The sequence below is a fragment of the Tursiops truncatus genome, chromosome 12, assembly GCF_011762595.2.
Source record: "Tursiops truncatus isolate mTurTru1 chromosome 12, mTurTru1.mat.Y, whole genome shotgun sequence".
In the NCBI taxonomy this organism is placed as follows: Eukaryota; Metazoa; Chordata; class Mammalia; order Artiodactyla; family Delphinidae; genus Tursiops; species Tursiops truncatus.
In genome coordinates this window covers 68,894,044-68,907,900 of record NC_047045.1, presented here as the reverse complement: position 1 = coordinate 68,907,900, position 13,857 = coordinate 68,894,044, and the positions used below count along the sequence as shown (strand labels likewise).

General features: G+C 40.7%; 1 long non-coding RNA gene across 4 annotated transcripts in view; it reads left to right on the top strand.

Moving 5' to 3' along the window:
* LOC109552859 (uncharacterized) overlaps positions 1-12,212 on the top strand; it is a 28,835-nt gene extending 16,623 nt beyond the window's left edge. The window contains exons 3-5 of one of the 4 annotated variants that reach the window (XR_012324896.1): positions 5,278-5,365; positions 7,297-7,373; positions 11,927-12,212. This is a non-coding gene — a long non-coding RNA (uncharacterized lncRNA). Of the gene's footprint in view, positions 1-5,277; positions 5,366-7,296 lie in introns of all 4 variants that reach the window. The other 3 variants (XR_012324898.1, XR_002179790.3, XR_012324897.1) reach the window with 3 other exon arrangements.
* Positions 12,213-13,857: the final 1,645 nt, after the last annotated feature.

Sequence of the window (13,857 nt, the reverse complement as noted above, 5' to 3'; positions counted from 1 at the left end):
TTCTTTCACCCTTCTTTCCTTCCTTCCTTCTGTCCTTCCTTCCTTCCTACCTTCCTTCCTTCCCGTCATTCATCAATCACTCAATAAATTTTGCCGAGCGTTTATAGTACTGAGCACTCTACTAGAACAGATGGTTCCTGTTCTGGAAGACGGTCACAGGTGGATGGGAGTACATCTAAGTGGGACCTGATGAAGGCCTGGGCTGGAGGGCAGTAAGATGCAGAGTATAAGAGTCAGACCACCTGGGCTCTGCCAGTACTAGCTGGACCAAGTTACTCACATCCCTCTGCTTGCTTCTTTATTTGTAAAATCAAGATTATAAGGGCACCTACCTCACAGGATCCATATGATGATTAAGTGAGTTTACTATGTAAAGATCTGAGAAGAATGTTTGGCAAGAAGTAAGTACTCAATAAATACTATTAGTATTATATTGTGAATGGAGAGAAAGTGGTGAATGAGAGTAGATTTTCCTGAAAATAAGTGTCTGAGAAACCCTACCCTCTACCCTGCATTCTCCACTACTTGTTGAAGATTAAATAGACAAACAGACTTTTGGCAAGACACCTCTTTCGGGTTGATTTAGGAGCTGGTTATGTACGTTTCAGGTGCATTTGATGACTTCTGTTCCTATAGCGAAGTTATTATCTCTTGACCTAGAGTGGCTTTTAAAGGTCACTATTCATGCTTGAAGTTTTTTAAGAAAGTCACTGTAGAACTGATAAATTTACAAAGAAGTTTAAAAAAATTTTTTTAAGCTTTTCTGTGAGGCTATATTAACACAGCCCTCTAGCAAAGCAGGGCGATCATAAGAGTGAAGCTAGAAGACTGATTTTTAAGATGACAGGTCACAGAAAGTATAGGTTACAGAGTCAGCAGGCAGGTAAATGGTGTTTTAAAATATTACAAAGTATTTTAATTAAAGTAGGGAATTTTGGAAGCAGATTATCTGCTTTCAATTTTGGGTTGTACCTTCCCTAGCTAGATACAGTGGGCAAGTTATTCAAAGTTCCTGGGCTTCAGTTTTATCATCTACATTATGGGATAATACCTCTATTCGGGATTAAATAAGACAGTGTACATAAAAGTGCTTGAAAATAGAGACAGAAGGGAAGAGAGGGAAGGAGGGAAGAAAGGAGGAAGGGAGGAAGGAAGAAAGGGTGAGTGCCAATTATATTCCAAAGAAAGAGCCAGAGAGTAATGCTTGACTTTTTAAACTTATACTCAAGGTTAGAGTGTACTTGAGAGGTGTTTTGTTACGGCATTGACTTTATGAGTTAAATCCACCACTTTTCAAACTAAGTGCATAGAGTGCTTTGACTTTATTGAGCTGCTTGCTTTCTTATGTTATTACTTGAATGATGTATTAACCCATCATACACTTTCATCTTTGTAATAGTTGAATTGCATTTCAATGCCTGACCATGAGTTACTGTGGCTCAGAACACTTAAGAAAGTTGACTGCATGGAGAAAATCTGAGTAGCCGAGTGAGAACATGGCAGATTTCCATAAATCACTTTTATTGAGAGTTGAGTCCGTCTTTCCTATGAAAATTATTTTTAGGGCAATGTTCCATTTGAGGGAAAATGAAAATTAATGGCATTTGTCAAGATGATGATGAATATGTTTCAACACCAGTGGAAAAGAACAAGTTTCACAGAAAATGTAAACTCTGTACTATATATTTACCATTATAACTATTTCAGGCTCTTTGGTAAAATGTTAGGAAGTTTGGCTGAATTAGATATCGTTCACTGTGCTAGCTATTCTCTGTGTGTCCTCCCAGGTTCATTTTCAGCCATTCTATCTGCTTCTTTGATTCCCCAGGAGTTCCAAAGGCAGGATGAGACCAGACAGAATATTTCTTCTCCACTCCCTTCCAGGTGACACCGAGGTTCTGGCAGTAACAGTGTCCCTGATCACTGTGGCTCCCGTGGAGCCTGGGGCCTGCTTGCAGCTCCGGAGCAGGAAAGCCTTCCTGCCGGTTCTGGATGCCTCAAGTTTCCTTCCTGGTTCTCTTCACCTGTCTTCACTTATGTAAACTTAATAGATTCTCATCTAAATCCTGCCTGGAAGGAAATTGTTTTCTGCTGGGGCCTAGCCGAATATATTCTCCATTAAACAAAGTGTTTAAAACCCTTCTGGGGTACTTGCTCTTACTCTCCCTCACTTTATGCCCATATTCCTTTCCTGTCTGCCTATCTGGACTTCAGGCTCCAGTATCAGCCTTGCAGAGTCTGCTTAACCAGCAATCCAACTGTGTAAGGTCGACCCCCTGTGTGTATATGTATACACACATATTCATATATATATTCATGAAATTAAAATATCAATAATTCCTTTTGTACCTTCTCTTTCAGCACTTTAAAGTCTATATTTAATGTACGTTTTTTCTAAGTTCCTTTTAAGGTTTTCCTCTATATCACTAACTTTCAATAGGTTGATTATTATGTGCTTTTTGTTTTTGTGTATTCTTTGGAGCAGGGCTAGCTAGGCAAGTTCTTAGACATAACACCAGAAGTATGATCATTAAGGAGGACGTTAATAAATTTCCAGAATTTAAAACTTTTGGGGCTTCCCTGGGCACAGTGGTTGAGAATCTGCCTGCCAATGCAGGGTACAAGGGGTCGATCCCTGGTCCGGGAAGATCCCACATGCCGCGGAGCAACTAAGCCCATGCGCCACAACTACTGAGCCTGTGCTTTAGAGCCTACGAGCCACAACTACTGAGCCTGCGTGCTGCGAGTACTGAAGCCCGTGCGCCTAGAGCCCGTGCTTCGCGACAAGAGAAGCCACCACAGTAAGAAGCCGCACACCGCAACGAAGAGTAGCTCCGCTCGCCGCAACTAGAGAAAGCCCGTGTGCAGCAACGAAGACCAAACACAGCCAAAAATAAAATAAATAAATTTAAAAAAAGAAGAAAAACTTTTGTGCTATGGAAGACCTTGCAAAGAGGATGAAAAGACAAACTGCAAACTTGGAGAGGATTTGCAAGCCATATACAGTATCTAACAAAGGCCTTATACCTAGAATATCTAAAAAACTCTCAAAACTCAATAGTAAATAATCCAGTTATAGAGCAAACAAAAGGCATGAAAAAAATATTTCACCAAAAAGAAATAAGGATGGCCGATAAGCACGTGAAAAGATGTTCAACATCATTAACCATTAAGGAAATACAAATTAAAACTACAATTAGATAACACTACACACCTATTAGAACTACTAAAATTAAAAATAGTGTTACCACAAAAGACCACATATTGATTCCATTTATATGAAGTGTCTAGAATAGGCGAGTCTATAGAGACACAAAGTAGACTGGTGGTTGCCAGGGGCTGGGGGGAGGGGTGGGGAGTGGGTAATAACTGCTAATGGGCACAGGGGTTCTTTCAGGTATGATTAAAATGTTCTGGCATTAGATAGTGGTAATGGTGCATATGTGAAAACCCACTGAATTGTATGCTTTAAAAGGGTGATTTTTATGGTATGTGAATTGTATCACAATTTTTCAACGGAAAAAATAGTGATAATGCTAAATGCTAGCAAGGATACAGAGAAACTGACTTTCTCATACATTGCTGGTGGGAATGTAAAATGGTATAGGTACTCTGGAAAAGCATTTGGCAATGTTTTACAAAACAAAATATGCACTTACCATATAATCGAGCAGTCACACTCTTTTATCCCAGAGAAATGAAAACTTATAGTCATACAAAAATCTATATGTGGATGTTCATAGCACCTTTATTCATAATATAACAAAATACTACAAACCACCCAAATGTTCTTCAACGGATGAATGGTTGAACAAACTTACATCCATACAATGTAATACTACTTGGTAATAAAAAGAAATGAACTGTTGATACAGGCAGCCACCTGTGTAGACCTCAAGGGCATTATGCTCAGTGCAAAATGGGACTGCTAAAAAGTTACATACGGTGTGATTCCATTTATAAGGCATTCTCAAAACGATAAGATGATAGAGATGGAGACATTAGTGGTTGCTAGGGGACAGGGATGGGAATGGTGGGGTGGGGGAAGGTGAGAGGTGGGTGCAAATACCAAGAGTTTGTTCATGGAATCACTCTGTATCTTGATTGTGGTGGTGGTAGCATGAATCTATATATGAAATAAAATTGCATAGAACTATAGACACACACATATCAACAGTGCCTGAAATTTTTTTAAATGGTGAAAAATCAAATAAGTATAGTTAACAGCAAGTTACCAACATCAATTTCCTGGTGTTGATGTTGTGCAGTTATGTAAGATGTCACCAAAGTGGGGAGGGTACATGGAACTCTGTGCTATCTGTGCAACTTCCTGTGAGTCTATTATTATTTCAAAGCTAAAAGAAAAACACAATTACAAAGTCATCCCCAGGAATAAATACTAAATTTGAGTGTGCAAAGTCCAGATAAACACACACATATATGAAATTCTTTTACGAGGAATTTTTTTAATGTGCTATTTCAGATCAGAGAGGGAAATATATACCTCAGCAAGTGGTATTAGAATAACTGACTAGTCTATGGTAAAATAATACGAAATTAAACTGTGTTGTTTTTTATTTCCTTCACCAAAATAAACTGTAGAATATAAATTCCAAAGCAGGTACTCAATAAATGTTGAGTCACTGGATCAGTGGGCATAGAGTTTATTTGTTGTTGAGGAATTGTAGCTAATACAGAAAGCAGAAGACAATAGGTGTTGACCACTCTGACATTCTCTTTTCTGGGAGCTTCCATCTCTAGGGACAGCCATCTCCCCAGAGGCCTCCTGAAAAGCTCCAGGGCAGAAACAACACATCCCCTTGTGTATGTAGGATAACCAGGAGAGAGAGGTTGCTTTGCGGGGAATCTTGGAGTGTTCTTAGAGACAGGCTATTCTACTCGTAGAGATGTCCTGAGGATTCACTGAGATCACGCATATAAAGGGCTTAATACGCTGCCTGGCACATAGTAAATACTCCATGATTGCTAGCTCCTGGAGAGCCTTGTCTGCAAGGCAAAGGAGTTTCAACAAGAAAGAGTCTGAAAGAGCACTATTAGCATGAACAAATAAATAAGCAGGCAAACTTTTATGGAAAAACAAAACTCTACTTGAGAATGTTGAAGACAATGTCACGGGACTAGGTCTTGAAGGTGAAGTCTTTCTAATCCGAAGGTATAGCAAGAGCAAAAATGTGGGAGCTGTGAGAGGGTTGTGGGTATATTCAGGGAATGACATCACATTTAGCCTTTCATTCCCGCTAACCCACTGCTGTCCAGGTCCATCTCAAACCAGATTTGCTGACGTAGCCTTCCAAGGTGTGTCTCTGCCCGGAGTTTTTCATCTCTCCAGTTCTTTCAAGATATGGTGAGCAATCTTCTACAGTAGATTATATTCATAATTTCATTCCTCTGCTTAAAACTTTTTGTGGCTCTTCACAGCTCATGGATGGGGTGCTGTATTTAGGATTATGGCCAGCTATGAATGACAGAAAGCCCCAATAACGATGGCTAAAACAAGACAGAAGTTTATTTCTCTCATATGAAGTTCTAGAGATAAGTATTCCAGTTCTCACATGTAGAGCCAGGATGTCAGGGACTCGGGTTCCTTCTATCTTGTTGCTCTACCATGCTTGGCTTCCATGTTTGAGCTTACCTCATGGCCCAAGAGCATGACTGCTCCGGTTCTAGTCATTATGTTCCTATGTCTTATTCTGTTCAGGCTGCTATAACAAAAGTACCATGTGGGCTTCCCTGGTGGTGCAGTGGTTGAGAGTCCGCCTGCCGATGCAGGGGACACGGGTTCGTGCCCCGGTCCGGGAAGATCCCACATGCCGCGGAGCGGCGAGGCCCGTGAGCCATGGCCGCTGAGCCTGTGCGTCCGGAGCCTGTGCTCTGCGGCGGGAGAGGCCGCAGCAAGTGAGAGGCCCGCGTACCGCAAGAAAAAATTAAAAAATAAACAAAGATTTAATTAAATTATTATCTTGTCCCATAATCTTCAATGGGTCCCTATTACTTACATATTAGGTCCAAACGCTTTTACTGAACACAGTATTAAAATCCTTCATAATACCATTTCAACTTGTTCTCCCTCTTCTTCCCTACCCTACTTTATCCCTTTCAACTGGCCATTCTCTGAATATACCATGACCTTCCCATTCTCTATGGTTTTTCCCATGACAGACCTTCCAGAATGATCTCCTAAAAGCCCAGCACCAACTTTTGAAATGCTGCACAGACATCCAAACCTCTTCCAAATTATATTTCTTTATAAAGTCATTTTTCACCACTTCTACTAAAAATAACCTACCAGTTCTCTGAATAGTTGCTGTTTTTATGCTGCATTCCTTTATAATAAATTGTAAAATGTTCATATTCGTAGCAACAATTATATTGTAAATTACATAGTACCCACTACATGTTCCTCACCTTTGTAGTACTGGGAACACCTAATCTCTGAATTTTTACCTAAGAGCTGCATAATACATATTCATTAAATGAGATTGGTATATAAGCACTAAATTTATAGAAAGAAGGAGAAAAACCTCAACCCAGCTCACTTTGGATGAGGCACTCATTCAAATTGGATTAAAGGCTTTATCAACAATCCAGTATTAATTCTGTCTAAGTCTATATGTGCTCATTTGGAATTGTTTTGAGTGATTTGTGTTAATAATACAAAGCTGAATATGGATTTGCATCGGGAAGAACAACTAGTAAGAGCTATTTTCAGCTCTAACAGGGAAGTGACAGTTTTTCAATTTTTAGCATAAGTGTTATAACTTATCTCAGTCAAACACTTGCTAGGTCATTTAGTAGGTCACTTATGTTACTTAACTTTCTATTTTAATCTCTCAGGCCTATTCAGAAATAGGAAGAAAAGAAAATTATAGTTTTGAGTGCTACTAATTTTTTTGTGACAGAGAGTTGAAATGAAAATAGTTTCAACGTTGAATTGTCTGTATGTTAAAATAGGACTACAAATTCTATTTCATATTAATCATTTGTCCATGTTGGCCATGTTGGCTCTTTAATAGGTTAAGACAGGAAAAATATGGCTATATTTGTTAAAATAAACAAACTCCAAATTTAAGATTAATAAATTATTTGAAAATAAACCCCACATTGGCTTTATAAGGACACCTCTTCCTAAGAAATGGGATTTCATATTAACCCTTTTGTAATTTTATGTTATTTGTCCCTCTGTCTATCCCACATCTGACTTCTTTTTGTGGCCATAGTTCTTGTTTCTGATCTGATTAAAACTATTTCATGCACTTGTATTACCTTGGTTTTAAGGGAGGACTGGGACACCCGTCAGAGCTCAGGATTACACATCACTCCAGCAGAATCCTAAGCTAGAAAAGAAGGCTTAGGTAAGTATATGGATGGAATGAAAATAAACCATAAGGCTAATATTTTTAGCTCTAATTCTATCCAATGTTGAGTCATTTTTTGATACAAGGAAAGTCAGTTATCTTTCTAGGGCAGGGGAAAACAAAAGAAAAGACAAATCATTCAGCCAGTGACTCATGGAATCATCTAGGTACAAAACAAAGCATTACAAAAACAACAAACCAGTATCTTTTCGCAAAGGTTAGTTTTGAACACTAGATACTCTAGGTTTTTGGTTCCTCTACTCACTTTGAATAAATAGTTGCCATTTTGGAATTTAATTTAAAAAAAACAGATTTTGACAGAGAGTTTATCATTAAATGAAAGAATTTGGGAGGGTGTGTCTGGGAGCTAGAGTGTTCCTTAAACTGACAGTAATTAAAATGTGTATTTAGGGTGCCTCCTTGGTGACATAGGGGCTCGAGTTTACGACACTGAATTGGGGAGGATGAATGGAATAATGGGTGGAATAATGGGAGTAAAGCTTTGCACACCCAGCTGAATGTTCTCGACAGGCTAGAGCTGTAACCAAGCTTCCCCAGGCTTCATCAACCTGAAGCTGAGGAGGGGGCCTGGAGAATTTCTGAGAGTTCCCAGAGGGTTCACACATATACTCACGCATGTCCACACCTGTCACCTGCTGCCACAGTCCTGCAGAGTCACAGTGCTATCTATTGACAAGTCTTCCCAGCACAGCTGTCTACCATCACACTGGAGGCAGTGAAGCCCTTAAGATGACAAAGCTGTTGATGTTCTGCTGTGAAGTGGGAAGTAGCTGCCCTGATCCCCACCCCCATTCACATGCAAGACTTTGTTAGATGAGTCCCTAAGTTGTGCTCCTTGTTTCCAGTATATTAGAGATTTTAGTAAAATACCCATTTGTTTTTCCTTATTGCCCCCAGTCTTTGCAGGTCTCCGACTTGGGCAGGCTCATCATGCCTGATTCATGTCCCAGGGCTTCTCAGCTCCAAGACAGAGAGGAAAGGACTTCCGATAGGTCACCTTCCCAACTTCCACACATTTAAACCAGTCAGAACATCCACAGCCTAGCAGAGTGCTGACACGTGAATGAAGAGCCCTAAATGTTTGTCAGGGAGAAAATGACCAAATGAATCTTAATAACAATCACAATTTGAATCTTCTCCCACAATGCTTTTTAATCTACATGCAAACAGGCTACTGGCAGACTTTGTCAACCCTTTTCCCCAGACATCCTGGCTCGTCCAAATTCCACTTAGATTCAAGCTGCCTATCATTTAATTTCATTTTATTTCCCAAAAAAATCCGTGAACTAAGTATTGATATCCCTATTTTATAGATAAAGGAAACTAACGTGCAGAAGTTTCAGGATCTGCCCCCCCCCCATCACTTTTATCACATCCTTGTATCCATCCCCCAGCTGCTCTAGGCATTGGCTGCTATCAACTTTTGAAGAAGTGCTTTCTTCTCCAGGGAATTGCCCCATATTGAATAGGAGCCGCCTTGCCCTTGGTGCAGACCACAGCTAGTGACTAACCCTGGGATACTAAATACTGAGCTCCTTGTCTCAAGAAGGGACCAACTCTGAGGTGCAATTAATGCTCCAGAGTTCCCACTGAATCAATGTCATTAAGAAGTTCAGTGGTGGCTCTCTTCTGTAGGCTGGAATTGATGAAAGATTCTGTTATAGAACTAGGATCCCTAATAGCAATGGAGATGATAGGATTCCCAGAAGAGAAGAAGCCATATGGTAGCCCTTTACCACCAAAGTCAACATGGGTATAATGTTCTTAATGGGCAGCAAGTTTGGAATGGAGTGGAGAGGGGGCTGATCTCTGGGAATCTATGGAGATATTTAATAGAAGAAGGTGTTCTAAGGAGTGAGATAGATGTGCATCCACCAAGGATACTGCTTAAGAGACCAAGAATAGATGAGCAGAAGCCTATGATCAGCTGCCTCAATGGAAAGTCATGATCCCTTGCCCATTTTTCAAGCCTGAGCCAATTTTCAAACCCACCAGAGAACGTCTCCATTGTCTGAAAAAGAGGCTAGATCCACATGAAGAAGGACCCTGCAACACCGTGGCAAGTGTATATAGTACTCATTCTCCCAGTTCTTCCCCAAAGGGTCTTATGGCTGTGCACTAGGGTAGCCATGCACTAGAGACAGGGGAATACATGGCTCTTTTAAGGACTATTAGATACAGAGTCTGAGTTGATGTTAATATCCAGAGACCCAAAGCACCTTCTGACACCCTTGTTAGAGTAGGAGTATGTGAGGATCAAGGTATTAATAGAGACCTAGGGCTTCCCTGGTGGCGCAGTGGTTGAGAGTCTGCCTGCCGATGCAGGCGACACAGGTTCGTGCCCCGGTCCGGGAAGATCCCACATGCCGCGAAGCGGCTGGGCCCGTGAGCCATGGCCGCTGAGCCTGCGCGGCTGGAGCTTGTGCTCCGCAACGGAAGAGGCCGCGACAGTGAGAGGCCCGCGTACCAAAAATAAATAAATAAATAATAATAAATAGAGACCTAGCCAGGTATACATGTCTACTCATCCACAGATCTACAAAGAGATCATGTCCCCAGTGTTTGAAAGTATAATTGGAACAGACATTAGGATTTTACAGAACCTTCATATTAGTTCCTTGACTTGTAGAATAAGAGTTATTGTACTAGGAAAGGCAAGTAGAAGTCCCTGAAACTACACCCTCACCCCTCAGCCAAGACTGTAAATCAAAAACAATATTAGGTCTTCCCTGGTGGCGCAGTGGTTGAGAGTCCGCCTGCCGATGCAGGGGACACAGGTTCGTGCCCCGGTCCGGGAAGATCCCACATGCCGCGGAGCGGCTGGGCCCGTGAGCCATGGCCGCTGAGCCTGCGCGTCCGGAGCCTGTGCTCCGCAACGGGAGAGGCCACAACAGTGAGAGGCCTGCGTAACGCAAAAAACAAAACAAAAAAAAAACAAAAACAAAAAAACAAAAAAAAACAATATTACATGTCAGCAGTGGAGTGGCAGAGTTTAGTGTCACCCTCAAGAATTCAAAGGATGCAGGGGGGATGGGTCTCATCATATCCTCCATTTAATTCATCATTCTGCCCGAACTAAACCAGGTGAATTGTCTTTTTTCTCTGTATATGACCTTGATTTTTAATAATAAAATAAAGGCTCTCATGTATGAATAAACTTCAAATGCTCCTACTTTACCCCCTCAATGACATTTCTGCATTCCTTCTCTAGTCTTCAACAAAGGAGCACCTCTTTTCTCCTCAAATAACACCCTCCCATTTAGATTTTATCTGACCTTCAACTTATTCCATCAAATTATTCTCCTTTCTTTTAACTTCATCTTTTCCCTTGACTTGTTCTCAATCCTCAGTATATAAAGATGCTTCAGTTAGTCCGAAGTTAAAAATGAATTTACCATTCTACTAGTAATGGACATTTGGGTTGTTTCCATTTGGGAATCTGCTATAAACTTTCCGATTATGTGTTGTTCTGTATACATGTACAGAATAATCTCTAAGTCAGTGGTTCTCAAATTTAGTTTTCATCAGAATCATCTAGAGGACATGTTAAAACAGATTTCTGGGCCCCATTTCCCAAGTTTTTGATTCAGTAGATCTGATTAGGGCCCAAGAATTTGCATTGCTAACATGTTCCCAGGTGATGCTGATGCTGCTTGATCCAGGGACCCTACTTTGAAAACCACTTCTATACATCCAGTAGTGGAACTGCTTGAACATAGGGTATGGATAGCCTCAATTTAGATAATACCAAACTGTTTTCCAAAGTGGCTGTACAATTTACAGTACATTTCCACCAAAAATTAGAATTCCTCACCAATATGTTGTATTATAAAACTTTTGATAGTTTGCTAATAATGGTGGGCATATAGTGGTATCTCATTGTTCTAATTAACATATCTCTGTTTACTAATTATGTTAAAAACACTTTTTAATGTTTATTATCCATTTGGATTTCCTCTATTGTGTATTGCATAATCAAATGATTTATTTTTCTATTGGATTTTCTACCTTTTTAAAAAATCAAATTGTAGGGCTTCCCTGGTGGCACAGTGGTTGAGAGTCCACCTGCCAATGCAGGGGACACGGGTTCGTGCCCCAGTTCAGGAGGATCCCACATGCCGCGGAGCGGCTGGGCCCGTGAGCCATGGCCGCTGAGCCTGCGCATCCGGAGCCTGTGCTCCGTAACGGGAGAGGCCACAACAGTGAGAGGCCCGCATACTGCAAAAAAAAGAAAAATCAAATTGTAAAAGTTCTTTATATATTTGGAAACAAATTTTTTATTGTTGTTATTGATTGGTTACATAGGCTGCAAATATCTTCTCCCAGTCTATGGCTTGTATTTTTATTTTTTAATGGTATATTTTGTTAAGCAGAAGTACTTTCTTTTAATGTAATTAATGTACTAATCTTTGCTTTAAAAAAAATACATGATTGCTAAGTTTAATTTAACTGCTCTACCCAATCTTGCCTTATGAAAATAACAAAATGTTCCTATCAAAATTACATTGCGGGCTTCCCTGGTGGCGCAGTGATTAAGAATCCACCTGCCAATACAGGGGACATGGGTTTGAGCCCTAGTCCAGGAAGATCCCACATCCCGCAGAGCAACAAAGCCCATGTGCCACAACTACTGAAGCCCGCGTGCCTAGAGCCCATGCTCTGTAACAAGAGAAGCCACTGCAATGAGAAGCCCGCGCACTGCAACGAAGAGTAGCCCCCACTGGCCGCAACTAGAGAAAGCCCACACGCAGCAACGAAGACCCAATACAGCCAAAAATAAATAAAATAAATAAATAAAATTACATTGCAATGTTAGTACAGGTTTGATGTTTTGTTTTTGATACAACTCTACTAAAGTTTGGCACCAAATGCACTTTTAGAAAGTTTTAAGGCTTAATAGAGACTAATAATTTCTCAATGCAGCCTAGAAGTTGAGAAAAGAATACTAAGAATTCTTGAATCTTCCAAATATAGGCAGTCCCCAATGCATAGAATTTCTTCTAAATACAAATGACCACCCCCATCAGGCTCACATGTATAGAAACGCCTCTTCTGCTTCTCCCAGTGACCAGACTACCCAGGCATTGTAAACCCATGCTGACGGCTTCACAGAGGAAAAGAAGGGGGGAAAGATGAGAAGAACGTAAGGCAGAGAGCTCTGTCACTGCCGCCAAGAGGCTTTTGCTATAGTTCACGTTTTACTCTTTCCCCCAGGCCTATATTCCCACCTCCTGTTTCCCCCATCTCCGCTCCAGAAATCCCTGCCTTTGGGTAGAGCTAAGAGATTTTCCTATCATTTGGCCGACAGCAGTGAGTGGCTTGAGAGGGGTGGACCACAAGGGCCAGCGCTGCAACTTCAGGTTTCTTCTTGACAGTCCAATTTGGAATTCACAAACAATTTTCTTCTGTATTAAAAACAAAAACAAAACCACAGTTATAAATGGTAGCTCATTTCTACAACTAGAACATTACACTCTAAGTTAAACAAGTTAGTATGTTTGGGCTTAAAAAGCTAATCACCATTTATGACATTTTTTTAATGGGAGAAAAAATGCTCTGAATTCCAAACAACTTTCTTATAATGACTTTCGAACCACAAGCCACTTAAAGGATGGAGACAGGAGGTACTCAATAGAGTCACATGGAATGAGTTTCTTGGCTCCAAAGTCAGCGGGGCAATTGAAAGAGGGAAAACTATCTGGTTGACAAAGCCGTGTGCAAATCCCTGCAACGTGCCAAGTATAAGAAGTGGAGTTTGGCAGGTAGCTCTTGCAGGCACTTAAGCAGCTAGACTGATGGGAATATGACTAAATACAGTTACTGCTTTCCTAAATTTTTATAATGATGGAGGTATTTCTAGCACCTGGCCTCAGCTTTGTAGGCACTCATACCAATAGCTCCACCACCCTCTCTCCTTTGTTAACAGTTGGTCCAACAGGAGTGAAGGGTGGGAATTGAGACTGTAGCCCTTTAGGCACTCACTGGGAGAAACTTTTCGCCTGACAGATTAAAGCAACATGACTCTTGCCATTACCTTTGGGCAAATATTTGGCAGGCTGAAACTTTGCTGCCAAACTGCTTAACTTCCTGGCCTAAGGTCTCCAAGTCTCTTCTGGAAATTGTTTGTAAATATGGTCCAGAGGTTCTGCAAAACTTTATAAAGTGGTCTAAGCGAAATTTTCTTCCCCTTTGGTGTACCTGAAGAGCTGACTTTTTTCTGGAAAAGTATCAGAAACAGACCAGAGTCAGTAGTCATTTATGTGAAGCATAAATTGCTTTTTAGATATTATTAAAGAATTCAAATCTCAGAGCCCAAGGTTCTTGAGTATCTTCTTCCCACCATTAACAGGAAGAAAGACCTATGAAGGTTTTAAATAACCCATTGCCTGAATATATCTGGATAGATTTAAAATCTTGCAGAAGTCAGTGGGCCCAGAGAGAGGAAGAACGGTAGCTTTGG